The following is a 15,138-nucleotide window of genomic DNA, read 5'->3' as shown; positions in this document are numbered from 1 at the left end:
ATGTTGTCAATTAGAAACCTGCAATGTGTTTTCTTGCAATAAAGATATCGAGATACAACAAGTCTCAACTTTCATATAGTTGGAAAGCAGGATTTTTCACGAATAAAATGTCAGAAGAAACACCAAACAACAAAACAATACTCATTAGTCAATTTCAAATAGATTTAGCGATAAACGGCCAATGATACTGCTTAACTTTTCCATGAAGAAAAAAATCAATTCCAAATAAATCAAAATTTCTAGTTAAAGAGTACCTGCTAATTTTAGGGAATCATATCAAAAGTTCGCAAAATGTAGTCAAGTAAAAAATCGTCTTTTATTTATTCTTTGTAAGAGGAAAAAATGGAGAAAACGGCCGAATTGCGGAAATAATTTATAATTCTTTTATAATTCTCATGGACGGGATCACGGAAAGTATTTCTTAAGCGGAAGCAAGGAACTGTGCCGATATGACTGGGCCACGCGAAGGGAAAAGGTGGTCGCGCTTTCTACGACGTAGATTTGCATGAGGAATTACGAACTCCTTGCGGACAACGTTTCTTACGGCGCTGCCGTGCCGCGCCGGTAGTTCGGCGGATTGAATTTTCGTCGAATAAAATTTATATTGCCAAGAATAGTTTCTCTTCGGAAATATATACACTGCGGCTTACTATTATGCATACGGGGTGCGTCTGTGTAAACGTCGTCATAAAATTTGAATACTTATCTGCATTTTCCCGACGGAATTTCGTTTCGAAAACTGCGTTGCATCACGTCAATAAAAATTATTAGAAATGTTTAAAAAAAGATAAAAAAGGAAGTATAAATAATTCCAAAAATTATATTTTTAAGAAATTACATTCGCTTGCATAGAAACGAAATGAAGCATTGATCGTATAAAATCGGGTCCGCGACAACCCGCGGATTTTCCAACCAGACTCGATAATAACGCGATTACAATTGCTTCAAGCCGTAGTCCGCGTTTTTCGTGCAGCGCGTTGTGCCGTAAAAAACGACGGGAATAAATTAGCATGTAAAACTCGCAATTTCTCTTACCAATGGCTCCCCCATTCAGCCGCGTAATATTCATCGTCAGACTCCGCGGCTAACCACACACGCTCAGCCCTTCATCCTAAGCATAATCCCACTCCATTGTTCGTGAAACTGCGTACCGCGCCGCATCATACCCGATTATTCGAAGTCGATTTTCGTCTATCGAGCGAACGCGCCTCGTGACCATATCGATTCAAACAATCCCCGAGTCCGGCGAGCACGGCGGTTCTTCATCACGTCGGGCGCTTTGTTACCGGATTAGAAAATCGGAAGAGAAGGCAATGCGCTTTATGTTAATCGGAAACGACGTTGCGAAACGATGGGATGAGGGATGGAGAGGAAGGGAGGGAGGGAGGGGCAAGAGAGAGAGAGAGAGAGAAAGAGAGAGAGAGAAAATGGAAATGGGAGATAGAAGGATACAACAAGGAGAGAGAGTAGTCGAGATAGAGAATCGTTGCTATGCGGGTTGGAATATCGAGTGATTCTAACGTAATTGCGACGGCTAAAGGTCCCGGGAGATAGGATGTGTGCCCGCACGGGATAGACGCGATGCGTTTGACGTGAATGTAATTAACACTCCGGGAAACCTTATCGGCGGCTTTCGCAGCGCTGCAGCATTTAGAGGCAATAATGCTCGCAATCGGAAATATTTGCAATTGTGAAATGTTATATCGCAAAAGAGAAAACTCGCTTTTTTTCACAAGAATTATTCTGTGCATTTTAAAAAATTGATACTATTATTGAATAAAACATTTTTTTCAAAATATAGATAATATTTATAAATAAACAGTATATCTAAAAGCACTTATAACTAAATTCTACTTGCGCCCTTATAAACTCATGTATAAATTATTGACATTCGAAATTGTTTTATATTGACGTAGAAGATGGCTAATTATCGACAAACATTTCAACTAGGTTAAAATGTTTGTCGTTATTAAATTTTTATATTCAGTTAAAGTCATTATAAGTAAACATTATGTAAATGGCTTAAGTAAATGGCAATATCTAACTTACGCTCGTAAGCTTCCTTTTTGCCTTATTACTATTTAATTCCACTTGTTCATAATTTTTCATAATCTTCCCTAAATAGAGGGATTAATTTTGATTTATTGTAATTTTGCAATGTACATTCCTATGTTTTGCAAATTAATATAGCATAAAAAAATATATTTAAAACTACAAAATTTAAAACTACTTGTGATGTATGAGAACTATTAAAGTTTGTATCATCTTTCTCCGTGATTGTTTTCTTAGAATACTAGGAAAATTTATCGATGTGTCCAAGCAGAAGGATAATAATTATTCCGGAAAGTTCAGTCTTATCTATTGTCTTAGGGTCCCCTCCCATCGCTCTTCGGCGAAACTTTGGCGGCCATTATCCCGGCAGAATGTAAATCCGATACAAACTACGGTGCAGTTTCCACCCGCTTAATCCAAACCTAAGAAGTCCTTCAAGCTGTAAAGCGAGATCCGCGACGATGGAAACGGTAGTAAGTTAAGAAGTTTGACAAGCACAGGCGGTTTCATGTCAAAGTTTTCAGGAAAATTAAGAATTAGAAGTAAATCAAAAGTCTAACAGTCAGTGAAGAAAATAGAAGAAAAGCAAATAAAAGAGTAAATAATGCTTTCCAATTCATTCAAAAATTCTTTCTATGCTTTTTACTCATTAATTGAATCTTTACCGCCAAATTATATACGAAGTATTTAAGCAAAAGTGTTTCATATCGATTCGAAATATTCAATCGAATATCGCTTATGCTTATTCAAGAAGCATTTTTTTCTGTCAGTAACGTAACAAATCAATAAAAAAATAAATCACGCGAAATAATTGCTTTGATAAATATCCCCAATAAACGTTAATCTCAAAAGTTAATTAACTGCGCGGTTTGATCGTCAATTATTAAGAAGAAAGACACAGTTGCGTTTCGATGGAGAATGCGGAACGGCCCGCGCCGCTATCCGCCGAATCAAACCCATCGTGCGGGTGACAACACTGCGCGTATTATTGTGGTTTTGCGTACACGATAGCGCGTGTCAACAAAAACAAACACCAAGGCCACACGTCAGCTGGTCTTGCTATCACAAAAAATATTTGACTTACTACGAAATAAAAATATTGAATACTCCGTTTCAAATCAATTTCAATAAACGAGCTACTGCAGCAAGCACATTTTGCACTTCGTTTCGAGGACCCATTAGCGTTATCGAAAATAATAAAACTTCATCCAACTGAGCGTTTTAAAATAAAAATATTGTTACTTAAACTCTAATTGACGAGCGAATTGTTTCGATACGACTGATATATACGTAAATGTATATTATTATAAACAAATTTTAGCAAATTTTTACAAGCGAATTGTTTCCTTTAACGACTTTAAATAATTGGCATATTAATTTATTTATTTAAAAAATAATTAAATAAGTTTGTTATTTAAAGAATAAAATTTATCTTTGTTTTGCTAAAAAAAATATTAAAAATTTGGTCTTCAAATCAGGTTTTTGCGTAACTTTTCTTCTCTTAATCCTAAATATATACTTTTATGTTTTTCCGTAGTATATTATGATTTTATATTACTGCTGAGTGAATATACTTTTTATTTAATTACGATCGATAAAAAAAAAAATTATTCACAATATTATATTGTAATTTTCTCAAGTATTGTGATGAAAAGACTAACGGGGTTCTCTAGACTTCTGTGTGATAATCAAATGAAGAAAAAATACTTATTTAAATATGTATACTTATTTAAATTTCCGAAAAAAATCCAAAGATTCAAAATTATTAATGTTCATATAAGTTTCTCTCGAGAATCAAATAATAAACTGCAAGAAACAAAATTCAGACTCAAGACAAATTTTATCAGAATTTCTTAATTGACTCTTAAAGATTATTTATTAAATTATACCATAGCTCATAAAATTGATTTCAGCCAGGTTCTTTAATAGAAACGCGACTATAAATACGAGCTTTAGCAATAACGGACAGCTAGTTACAGTTACTTTACAAAGCGTTTTCGCACAAGCGATCGCTCAATCGTTCATTACATAATTAGACAAACATCGGTCGCGGCAAAACCGAGCAGAACGAACTAATTTCCATTTAACGCAAAATGCTCGCGCGTTTCTGTCGAGATTACGTTCGCACATGGCCGGAGGCTAATGGGAGATTACGTGAGGTAGTTCGGTTAATACGGAAAGTGCCCTACGTCCTGCGTAATGTTCTCGAACAATCGATGAATGTTTCAGCGGTGATCCCTGAATTGAACGCTTCTTCAGTGTCGCAAAACGAAGAAAATCGACAAACTGAACGGCGGCGATGATAAAACGAGCTCCAGTATGTAGCACCCGAATTTGTGATTCAATTAAATTTGCAAAGCGCCGCGTTCTGAATGAACAACTTTTCCCAAGAGACGTCGAGAAAGGTAGGTATATATCATCCCGCGGCGCGGCGGGAAGCAAGAAGAATTACCCGTCGCTGAAAGTTTGCGAATGGCGAATCTACTGTTGGCCCGCGCGTTTCTATGAGAAGTAGAACGAAATGGAATTTAGATGAATAGGGCCCCATTCAGTCGGACTCACTCGACGGAAGAGTGTCTTCCGTAATCGAAAGTACGTATATACGCTTTCGATATCGCCGGGAAGGGAAAGTCTCGAAACAAAAGGGAGGACGAAAGAGGGAAGAGATCTACATGAGAATCAGCGACCGGCTTGAAGATGAAGTTCGATATAGAAGGCCGCCTCCTGTGTATTCCCTGTAGATGCGTCCTGCGATGGATGCCGGGCAATCGATATCGTCCGTTTCCCCCTCCCCCCCTCCTTCAACGACCTGGACCAAATCAATCCCCCTGAGAGTTGCAACGCGCTCGCTCTGTACGCCCGTTTCGTTTTTCGACCCGTGTCGCCCCACATGTCCCATTCTACGTGGGGTCCATTCTACATCGTCGCGTTACCAGGATACGTCCACTAACTACCCTCTTTTTTCGTACGCGAAAAGCTACGGACCACCCTCGCCACACGTGACGTCCGCCGCCCCTGTCGGCTCCTGAATCATCATCTCGCAATAACGAGCGATAACGCGATCGCGTAATGTTGAATTTTATTCAACGCGTTCGTTGTAACTGAAAGGAAATGGCCACAAAACAGAAAATCATTCATCCTCATACATGATTTACATGATTAATCACATGATTAGTTGGATAAATATGAGAAATTATTTTCTGATTATGTCATCCACCTTTCTAAATTAAACACATTTCTAATACAATTTTAATTTAAAAATTCACAATTCGTTTTAATATATTAAAACAGTTATAAATAATTTAACGCAAAGAATAGTAAAACAAAAAGAAATACCGTTGAATTATGGAAAGAAATAAAAGATAAACAAAACACAAGTATGATAAGATTCATAATTTTCAAACTTAAATTTTGATTTTAGTTTCGAATCAAATTTTCATATCTCGGTTATTCCATCATGTCGCGATAATAAAGTAAATGCACCTTAATACAATATCAAAATAATAAACTCGCATAAAATATGTATTTACATTAGCCTCTTGTTAAATCATTTGAAACAACAAATAAGTTTCTCTGCAAATTAGTCGTTCCTCTCGTGTTTCCAATGTTTTTGTTAATTCGTAAACGAGACTCGTAACGAGAGATCGTTGGTATGCCGAGTCTTCCTTCACGTAGCGACAATATCAACGGCGAGAAGGGCGCGCCGAAGGAGCGGAAGGGACGTTTTAATTTTGCACGCGACGACAAATTGCGCCCCTCGTTATTTGGGGTGGCTGCGCGTTTCTCTCCGGCATCTGTGCATTAGGCGAAGTCGGGTTACGGTGTATACGTAAGCTCGATGGAAGCACTTCTCGTCGCGTCTCGCGTCACTTCCTATTGCTTTGACACATCAACATTAGCTTGGTTAACTACGACCAAGTTTGCGCACGAATCGTACGAGAATTTCCCATCAGAATTTGATTTGTCTACCGTCAATCTATCTGTAAACGAGACACAGACGTCGACTGCATATTTCGAACAGCGTATCATTTTTGTCTTACGCAGTTTTGTTTAGATAAATGATTTCACACACATGGACATGTTATAGAATTAAAAGTGGAAAATGTGTTGTTATTTTTAAACAGTAAGTTTACTATGATGGAAGATATATTTATCTTATTGTTTCCTTACTATTTATACAAGTGATTGATAATTCATTGCAAAAAAATATACTCAATTCATTCAAATGAAATAAAATAGCAAATAAATAAACGTTGCTAAGAAAAATTATAGATTTATATAAATGAAGTATTATTAACTAAAAAATTCATATACATGTAAAACAAAAATGTAAATAAGTAACAAATAATTCTATTCGAGAGAAGTAATTATAAAAGTTGTTTCTTTTAAACGATACTCTATTCAAGAAAGCATTTAGAGAAACTTAATTTCCATTTGAAAACTAAAATATATAAAAGTAATATTTTTGTACTATTTGTTATAGCATTTGAATTATTTAGTAATATTCTTGAGATAATGTATTATCATCAAATGCACGTATCCCACACTCTTCAACGACAATTCATCTCGCTGAACTGTCGTTCGCGAAGGCACATGATATTGGCAAGATGCAGATGAACGCACGCAAACGCAGAATGCATTCCGCACAATACGCACCGATGCACATAACGCAATGTACGACAAGGATGCCGCAATCGAAGATGGATACCACATGGAAGTGAGGGAGAAGGAGGAGGAGGAGGAGGAGGAAGAGCGAAAAGCACACGTATAACACACGCACGGAAGGGAGAGAGGACGGGAGCGCGGTGTTAGCTGAGAGAGAATGCAAACGTGTTTGGGACAATGTCGAAGGGCGCGTACAATGTCGAAGGCGGGGTTGCCGGGGATAGACGGTCTATTCGCCAGGCGACGATCCTACGCATGTATCTCGGGTCGTTGTCGAAATGGAGGTAATTAGTAACTGCATGTGAGGAGCAAAAGGAGGTGTCCCCCATTTTGTGCAAATACGATGTGTTAAACTGGGCGAGATAAGTTGAGAAATATTTTAGTAATGGTTAAACACACACGTGAAATTTGTTAACTGTAGGTAAAAGTTAATATTTGAATAATTTTTATCAAAATTTATCCCCGTTATAATTTCATAAAATTCTCTACTTAAAATAGTTTCTTTACTTCGATTATAAAATCACGAAAAAACGTAATGTGATTGTAATCATAAAAATATACGTTTTCTGTGATGATATTACATTTGGAGAGAAAGTCTTTCTTTCAAAAAAAAAAAAAAAAAGGAAATATCTATTTTTTTTAGTTTTTTTAGATTTGATTTACTTACATTTATTTTGTTATACATTAGAGCTTGCGATATTTTTCGATATATACAAATTATTGTGTTCGAATGTAGCACAATACCTAACAACGTAATAAATGGCAGGACGTAGCACCACGGAGAAAGAGGGAGATTTAAGACGTTTTTGAGCGTTTCATTATCGCCGCTTCAATAAGCATGCTTTATTGTACCGCTCCATTCAACGAACGGTTAAATCAATTTGTTACCGGAGCAAATTGATAAGGATATAAGCCATGGTAGAGTTACTGGCTGGAATATTCAAACGGAACTTGTCCGACCGAACGCACAGTTTTAATAAGCGTCGCGCATAATGAGCCTAATATCATTACAGAGCGTTCATTATGGCATAATGAAAGCATTAGAGTGCGCTTAGCAACTTCGACGTTTTCGTAGTCAGGCGTATTACTGACCTTCCTTTGAGTATTTTTTTCCTTGCCTCTGCAAGAGGAAGAGCGATTCTAATATTTTTAATGATTCGAACAAGTTGTTTGCAATCTAATCTCATAAATAAAATGTTGTATAATGGTCAAATATTAAAAAAATACTAGAACAGAAAAATACTAACAATATAGATACAAAAATATCGGTACAGTATAAATAATAAGTATAGACACAATTGTAGTAATCAGCAAATTTAGAATAAAAACTATTAACGCGATATGCGTTTGACAGAGAAACGTCGTATTTGCATCAGAATTAATTTTCCTTTTTGCAACTATTTCAACACCGGTTCTGTTAAAGCACAAGATACTTGTAAAATCAAACTTGGCGGATGTAGCATTGTAGTACGTGTTACACTGGATAGATGGCAAACCAGTCGAATACTATCTCGCGCGAAGAAATCCGTTCGACGGGTATAAGTAAGCGGCCGAGAGAGCAGATCCTCGTGCCTTAAACTAATGAGTAAGGAAAATATAAAGCTTTGGTAACGCTTAGCTATGCTGACTTAAGCGAACCAATTTTTGAAGAGGCTCAGGTCGTCCCAAGGCTGTGTGAACTACTTTTTCACACGGCTAGGTGAAGCGATCTACCTCGTTATTTGATGTAAAATTTAAACATTAAAAACTTTATTTTGGTATAAAAATTTGATATTTAATATTATTTAAAATATAATAGCTACATATGTCTTTACTCGATGTTATCTCATCTCATATTTCTGTAAACACGATCTATGACTCGATTTAATTAATTACAACGCATTCAACTGTTATATTAAAATTATTTTGCTATATTTTTGTATAAAAAAATTTATATAGAAAATAAAAAAATTTAAGAAAACAGAAAATGTTTTAATAAATATTATCTATCATTCTATTATCATTCTATTTCCATTTATAATATATATAACATTTAAAACATATGAAGAATTTTGTCACAGTTTATCAAAAATAATTTTTTTTAACTCATTAAAAGAGAAAGAAAATAGTATACCATGTGTATGTTAGTATAATCATCATGACATTTTTAACAATTATAAATACCACGACTATTTCTGATAAGTGTCTCCGATAACTAAGGAATCTTCAATATAATTAGTCACTTTCTCGTCGCATTAACGCGTACGCTGCTCAATTATTCAGTCAATCGATTTAAGATGCATTCTCGATTTTACAGAGGCCACCTTTCTCTCTCAGCGCACCTACATCTATTTTTATCGCGTGACATAGGTCTTTCGTAATACTCAGAACGATAATTTCCGTGCTTCGAATTCCATGTGTGTATACCTCGTCGCGTGATTCACACGCCATTCACGACCGGACGCGTCCCGCTAGTGTTAACAAAACATCCTCGCAAATATATATAGTTTCCTACTTCATAGCATTCCGCGGGGAAAAAGCGTCGGCGTTAATTTCTTCGAACGTGCCGATTCCCGCATCTTGAATAATAAACAGGGGTGCGAAACAATTTTATTCTCTGGCGAAAATTCTTCAAGCGAATAAAATAAACGACAGACTCTTTTTCCTGAATGAATAGTGTGCTATAAATTTCACGTTACGATTGTAAAACGTATAATGTAACATTTATAAAGTGTCAGATTATCTAACAATGACATAAAAATTAAACAATATCAGATGATATATTAATTGTAAATGATAATTAACTATCAATGGTTTAAAAAAAATCTCTTATATAATCTCACAAAAGTACACAAAGGCATATGGGATAAATATACCCGTCATTTTTAAACTCTTAGATGCAGACGTCGGTCTCGTTCCAAGATATCGATATTATAGCACACATTCGTAACGCATGCACGTATATGTACGTATATGCCTCACGCATCTCGAGACTCGCGCTTTTATCTCGGCAACGCATTCGGCACTCCGTCCGGCATTTTCCGAGCGGAGAAACGTATTACACACGCAAGAGCTTCGTAACGTAAGCTCCATTACGCACGCCTGCGTGCGCGCGTATACACACATACACACGGTGTACGTGTGTGTACGCGCTCCTTGAAAATCCGCTCGTGAAGAGGCCAGACGCGAATCTCCATCGAGACTTCACTCTCACTTGAGCAACGGCCGGAATGCGCCGCGCTATGCATTCCGAGCGCTTCTTTCCATTTTTCCATCGCGTCCAATTTCCTCTCCCCGCTTTTCATGTTTTCTGTATTGATCAGAAAGAAGATTTGCGCGGACGCGGCGCGTTAATATCGCTATAGCCGTTGGCCACGTCAAACGAGTAGGTCGTTGCAGCGGCGCTGATATTGCAACAGCGAATTTCAATTGGCGGATTCGACATTTTCGTGTGACTACAATCCCAATCGTATCGCACGTTCGAAAAACTTTTGAATCCACCAATTTGCGATTCTCTATTGAAAATTCCACGATTGTGATCTATAGGCGTGTCCTGTTTGCGATTCTGTAGGTATGCGTTGATTCGCTCTTTTACACATCGTTTCCCACACATCGCGTGGACTATTCATATAACTTTAGTGTGCCAGACTATTCCCGGTCAAGGACAAATACCGCGTGTATAATTAAGCAGATTTGTTTGAAACATTCTCATAAAGGAAATCCTTCTCTATTAACATAAGCTATTTATTTTTACTTTATTGAACGTATTATATCTCATGTACGATAAAGAATAAAGCGGAGTACTTATAGAATATTAAAAAAAAAACAATGTCTTAGATCGTACATTCTGAACAGTATAAAAAAAGAGTTAAACGACTAATTTAAATCTTAGCTATTCCAAAAATGCTAAAATAGACTATACATAAACATTTCACAATTTAATTTACGGCGAATGAAACATACGCATTAAAGTCTATGTGAAATCGGAAACCATCTTATTTAGAACGTTATTATATAAATAACGTTATTATTATTAATAACATTATTATTAAATAACACAAATATGCAGAAATACGCACATGTAATATAATATAGTATTCACTTTTTATCAATCGGTGGAGAGGAAACACCACCCTTCGTATCATACCGATGCGTACAATCGATATCGCGAATAACCCGTGCCTGCGATTTACGATAGTCTATTTCGGCCGGCATCCGGCACGATCGATAACGGACATGATCCACGTGCACGATGCCCGATCTTCTCGCGAGCAACGGGGACTGCAGTAGCCGCACGCTATCGCAACGCGGACGACGTGTGGCGTTAGCGATCATCCGCTATCATCCCTCGAAAATCCGGAGGGGGTTCGTATCAGGGATCGTATGGGGGTCATCGCGTAGGCAGGAAGCCTCGCTTTGTACCGGGTAACGAGTTTGCGTCCCGAACACAACGAACCGGTTATTAAATTACTGAATGGAATGTAATAGAGTAGCACTACATAATGGAGACAGTCGCCCGTGAGACAACACTATATCTGCTTATTAAGTTTACACGATAGCTAGAACGTGCGGAATATCATTAGAGACAGGTGCGCCGGTTTGTCAGACGAAATAACGCTATTTGTCAGCCAGACGAAATTTGCGAAGATCGCAGATTGCAATCGTTATTGTAAATCAAGACTAGAAAAGAATGGAAACAAAATGCCACACATTAGAGTCAATTTTGAATAGTTCGATCGTGAACAACCTATTTTGAACATATTTAATTGCAACTTTTTTAATCAATATCAATTTCAAGTTATTATAATGATTAAAGAACTTCAAATTCACTTATTGTCAGTATGTTGAAATCAATTAAGACTTAATAAACGTCTTCAGAGCTATCATTCGTTTTGCGCAATAATACTACAATAACATAACTCGCAAGGGAATAGAATGGCAATGCTGAAAGCTGCAGCGTTAAAAAGCCATGTTGCGCTGCTATTACGTAAACAATCGTAAAAGTGAGCGACGGTTCGAAGATAGCACCGTCAATGCGAAGTGCGAGCAGATTAAAGCGAGGCGCATAAACGCTTTCCTTGTCGCGAAAACTGGTTTCACCGAGGATCCGTGAAATTCTTGCCCGTATAGTGTGCGTGTGGGACAGCGTACAGAGCGCTGAACGCGTCGTGAAATTTCGCGGACATGCCGCCTCGAGATAGGGGTCCGACTAACCCACGACCAAACGATCTCACCCGTCGCGGCCGGGGTTTCCAAAGTGCAAGTACAGCAACCGTAATTGCAGTCCACTTGCAGTTACCATACACCTTCGCACATACGTTGTGCCGTATTCAGGTAATTCCCCAGTCATGTGTATGCATAAATTATGCATGAACGCGAGTCTACATGCAACCGCAAATTTAGGAGCTTTGAAGAATAGAGAACGAAACAGAACAAATCCATTTCGTTCACAATTCTTTCTCTTACAAAAGAAAAGATATAAAATATATTGACAAATTTAACGTGTACCTTTTTCTCTTAATTTTTAAATAGTTTATCAAATGCTAAACATATATAGGATAAGGTGATACAATTTCGAACATGATAGAATTCTATACGAAATAAGATTTAAATCTAATTTTCGAAATTCGAATTTGGTAAAGAATTTCATTGTGTAGAGACACTGTAGGGTTTAGTACTCTCCACACAATGAGATCATTTATTAAATTTCGACCTCTCGGAAATTAGATTCAAATCTCTTACTTGGTATATAAAATTGTACCATGTTCGAAATTGTACCACCTTATATCCTATGTATAGACTCTTAAAATGGGAGAGAGAATACTTTTAAGAATTTACAACAATTAATAATTTATAAAATCTTTTTTTCTGTAGAATTTCTCGAGTATTCCTTATATGCTTCAATGGGAAGGATCAAATCCTATATTTATAATATAGTATTTTGAGACAGGAAACGTATTGGCTTGATAATGGATATTCAAATTGTCTCGGAGAACGTAAAACCAAGACTCTTTATCTGGGAACTTCAGCTTAAATAATGTTTGAAGAAAACCGCTTCTTTCTTGGTAATGATGGGTCGACGACACAAAATTGTGTTGCGGGACAGCAATATATGAACACTATGACATCATTTACAGACTTGTCTCACAGTAATAAATTATCTGAAAAGACTGTGTCAAATACAAAATTATTTTCTTTTTAGATTTATTTTTCTCTAAAAATATTACTTTCTCTTTCAAACATTTTTCGTTATTTCTTTGATTTTAATTGTTATTAATTAATTTATCCAGTTTTATTATTTTCTCAAATAACTTGAATCTTCATCTTTCTATTAAAGAGATAATAATAATTACAATATTAATAGAGTTGTTTGTTCACCGTTTATGGAAACGTTTCTTCGCTTTTTATCAATACTGCCGCGTTTACATAAAAGATATGGCATTAGCGCATTAGCGCAGTCAACGTTATGCTGACATCGAGATTACCATTTAGGGATCGTTCACGAAACCGGGCAATTAAGCTTGCCGATCGAGAAAGGGGAAAATCGTGTTGGCATGCGAAAGAGTCGTGCACTCGTGTGGATTGAATAAACGCATTCCAGCATGATGTCCTCGTGAAAAGAGACACTTTCACATTATCATGTAAACACCAGACAACTCAAATGTATTTAGAAATGTACACAACTTTCCAGATTGCTAGATTGAATCTCTCCAAAAATCAACTTTAAAACCGATCGACATATTCGTAAATGTACGTTGCTCTCTTTTAGACTTATTGTTAATTTAACATCTCGTTTTAAAAAATAGAAATGTTTAATTCTATTAAGAATTAATCTTTATCTTGTTTCACTTTAGATTGTAATTGTTATAATAAATTGTTATTATTCACAATTTGACTTTAAATATTATATATGTTCGCTAACATCTCGAGTAATCTCGTGATGTAAGTAAAATCACGTGACTCTGAAAAAAGAAAATAATTTTAACGCCTCGAGAAATTTATGATTAAAATAAATATACTCGTTTACTGACACATTCGTGATACGATGTCAAGCCCTTTTACATCGAGTGACGTAAAATGCCGTAAATCTAAAAGATATGACTGTGATATCGATATTCTACAAAATATATGCCCACACGGTAATTTTTATTACGATGGCATCACTAAAAGCTACTTCAACGGTATATAAAAGCGGCTGTAATAAATAAGCCGGCGCGAATTTGCATTCAGACAGCTACTGTGGCGTGACACACGCGTATACTTTGTGTCCACGTGAATACGATAAACACAAAATGATAACCCGTGGAAACTCGCTGGTACGTGCTACTTTTTTAAAATTTACATCGCTGGAATATAATTTCTTTCTTTTTTTTTTAAACGATCATTCCCTCAGGTTATCTCGTCGCGCGAGAGTGTCTCAAAAATGCACGTGAATTCTCGCCTCCAGCGAAATATATACGCGCGAAATAAATGCACACTTATTATCCGGGAATTGATCGTTCAAAAGATATCATGAAGTAATTAAAAAAAAAACGCGAGCACCGAAACAATCCATCATCCAGCGATCGCCGCGCTAAGCCGCGGGATGGATTACGCGTTTCATAACGCGTTTAATTTTTCGGGAGGAGTTTCAAGAGCGTTATCTCCCTTGACGCGATAGGCGAAGTGATTTATCTGGCGAATTCCTCGAATGAACCCGCTATTACGCGAGGCTCTCAACCCTTCCGAACGGGACGGACGAACGGACGGATGTTAACCGTGACAAATGGACACATGCGGCCGTATCAGCCGACCCTTTCATATCCCGATGTTTCTATCACCCTAATCGTAGCGCAGAGCCCGCAATAGTCACGTTCCCGCGATGAAAGTAACAACCGCCGCATTCGCACTCACGCGACACCCACGTTTTCATTCGCGCGGTCCTGCGGTAACAGGGCGAAGGTCCCGTGCGAATATCACCCCCTCCTCCCCCTTCTCTCACCATTCCCGTACTCATCGTAGTAAAACGTATTTCGCAGCGCGATAGCAACCACCCCCGTAGAATTTGTAAATTGCATATACGCCCGCGCACGGGATTGTTCGTTTTGGGGCCCGACGAGCGATAAACGGCGAAGTCGACGGGCAGAGTGTACAAATGTTGCACTACGCTGCAACCGAGTGCGGTATCCCTAAGGGATGTTTGCGCGTGCAACCTCGATTATTCCTGGCGCTTCTGAGCGCCGCTCGTCCGTCGACAAAATGACTACAGCGGTTGCGTAAATACAACAAACAATCCCACTTTCACGGAAAATAAACACGTCTATTTTTTTCATCATTTCTACAGCAGTTTTTCGCGCGCACAGTGGAAAGAATTTTTTGATATTTCGCTTTTCGCGAAACGACCTGGAAATATCGCTAAAAATTTCTCAAACGAGCAAAAAATTTAACCATTAGAAAATCTTA

General features: G+C 37.3%; 1 protein-coding gene and 1 long non-coding RNA gene across 3 annotated transcripts in view; one reads left to right on the top strand and one right to left on the bottom strand.

Moving 5' to 3' along the window:
- LOC105455758 (disabled homolog 2-interacting protein) overlaps positions 1–15,138 on the bottom strand; it is a 290,985-nt gene that overhangs the window by 245,225 nt on the left and 30,622 nt on the right. The window lies entirely within an intron of this gene.
- LOC105455761 lies at positions 5,789–7,339 on the top strand. The gene is made up of 2 exons (XR_975158.1): positions 5,789–6,175; positions 6,642–7,339. It is a non-coding gene; the product is annotated as an uncharacterized LOC105455761 (long non-coding RNA).

This window comes from Wasmannia auropunctata, unplaced genomic scaffold, assembly GCF_000956235.1.
Source record: "Wasmannia auropunctata unplaced genomic scaffold, wasmannia.A_1.0 LD335844.1, whole genome shotgun sequence".
NCBI classification, from domain to species: domain Eukaryota; kingdom Metazoa; phylum Arthropoda; class Insecta; order Hymenoptera; family Formicidae; genus Wasmannia; species Wasmannia auropunctata.
This window is presented reverse-complemented; position numbering and strand designations above follow the sequence as displayed.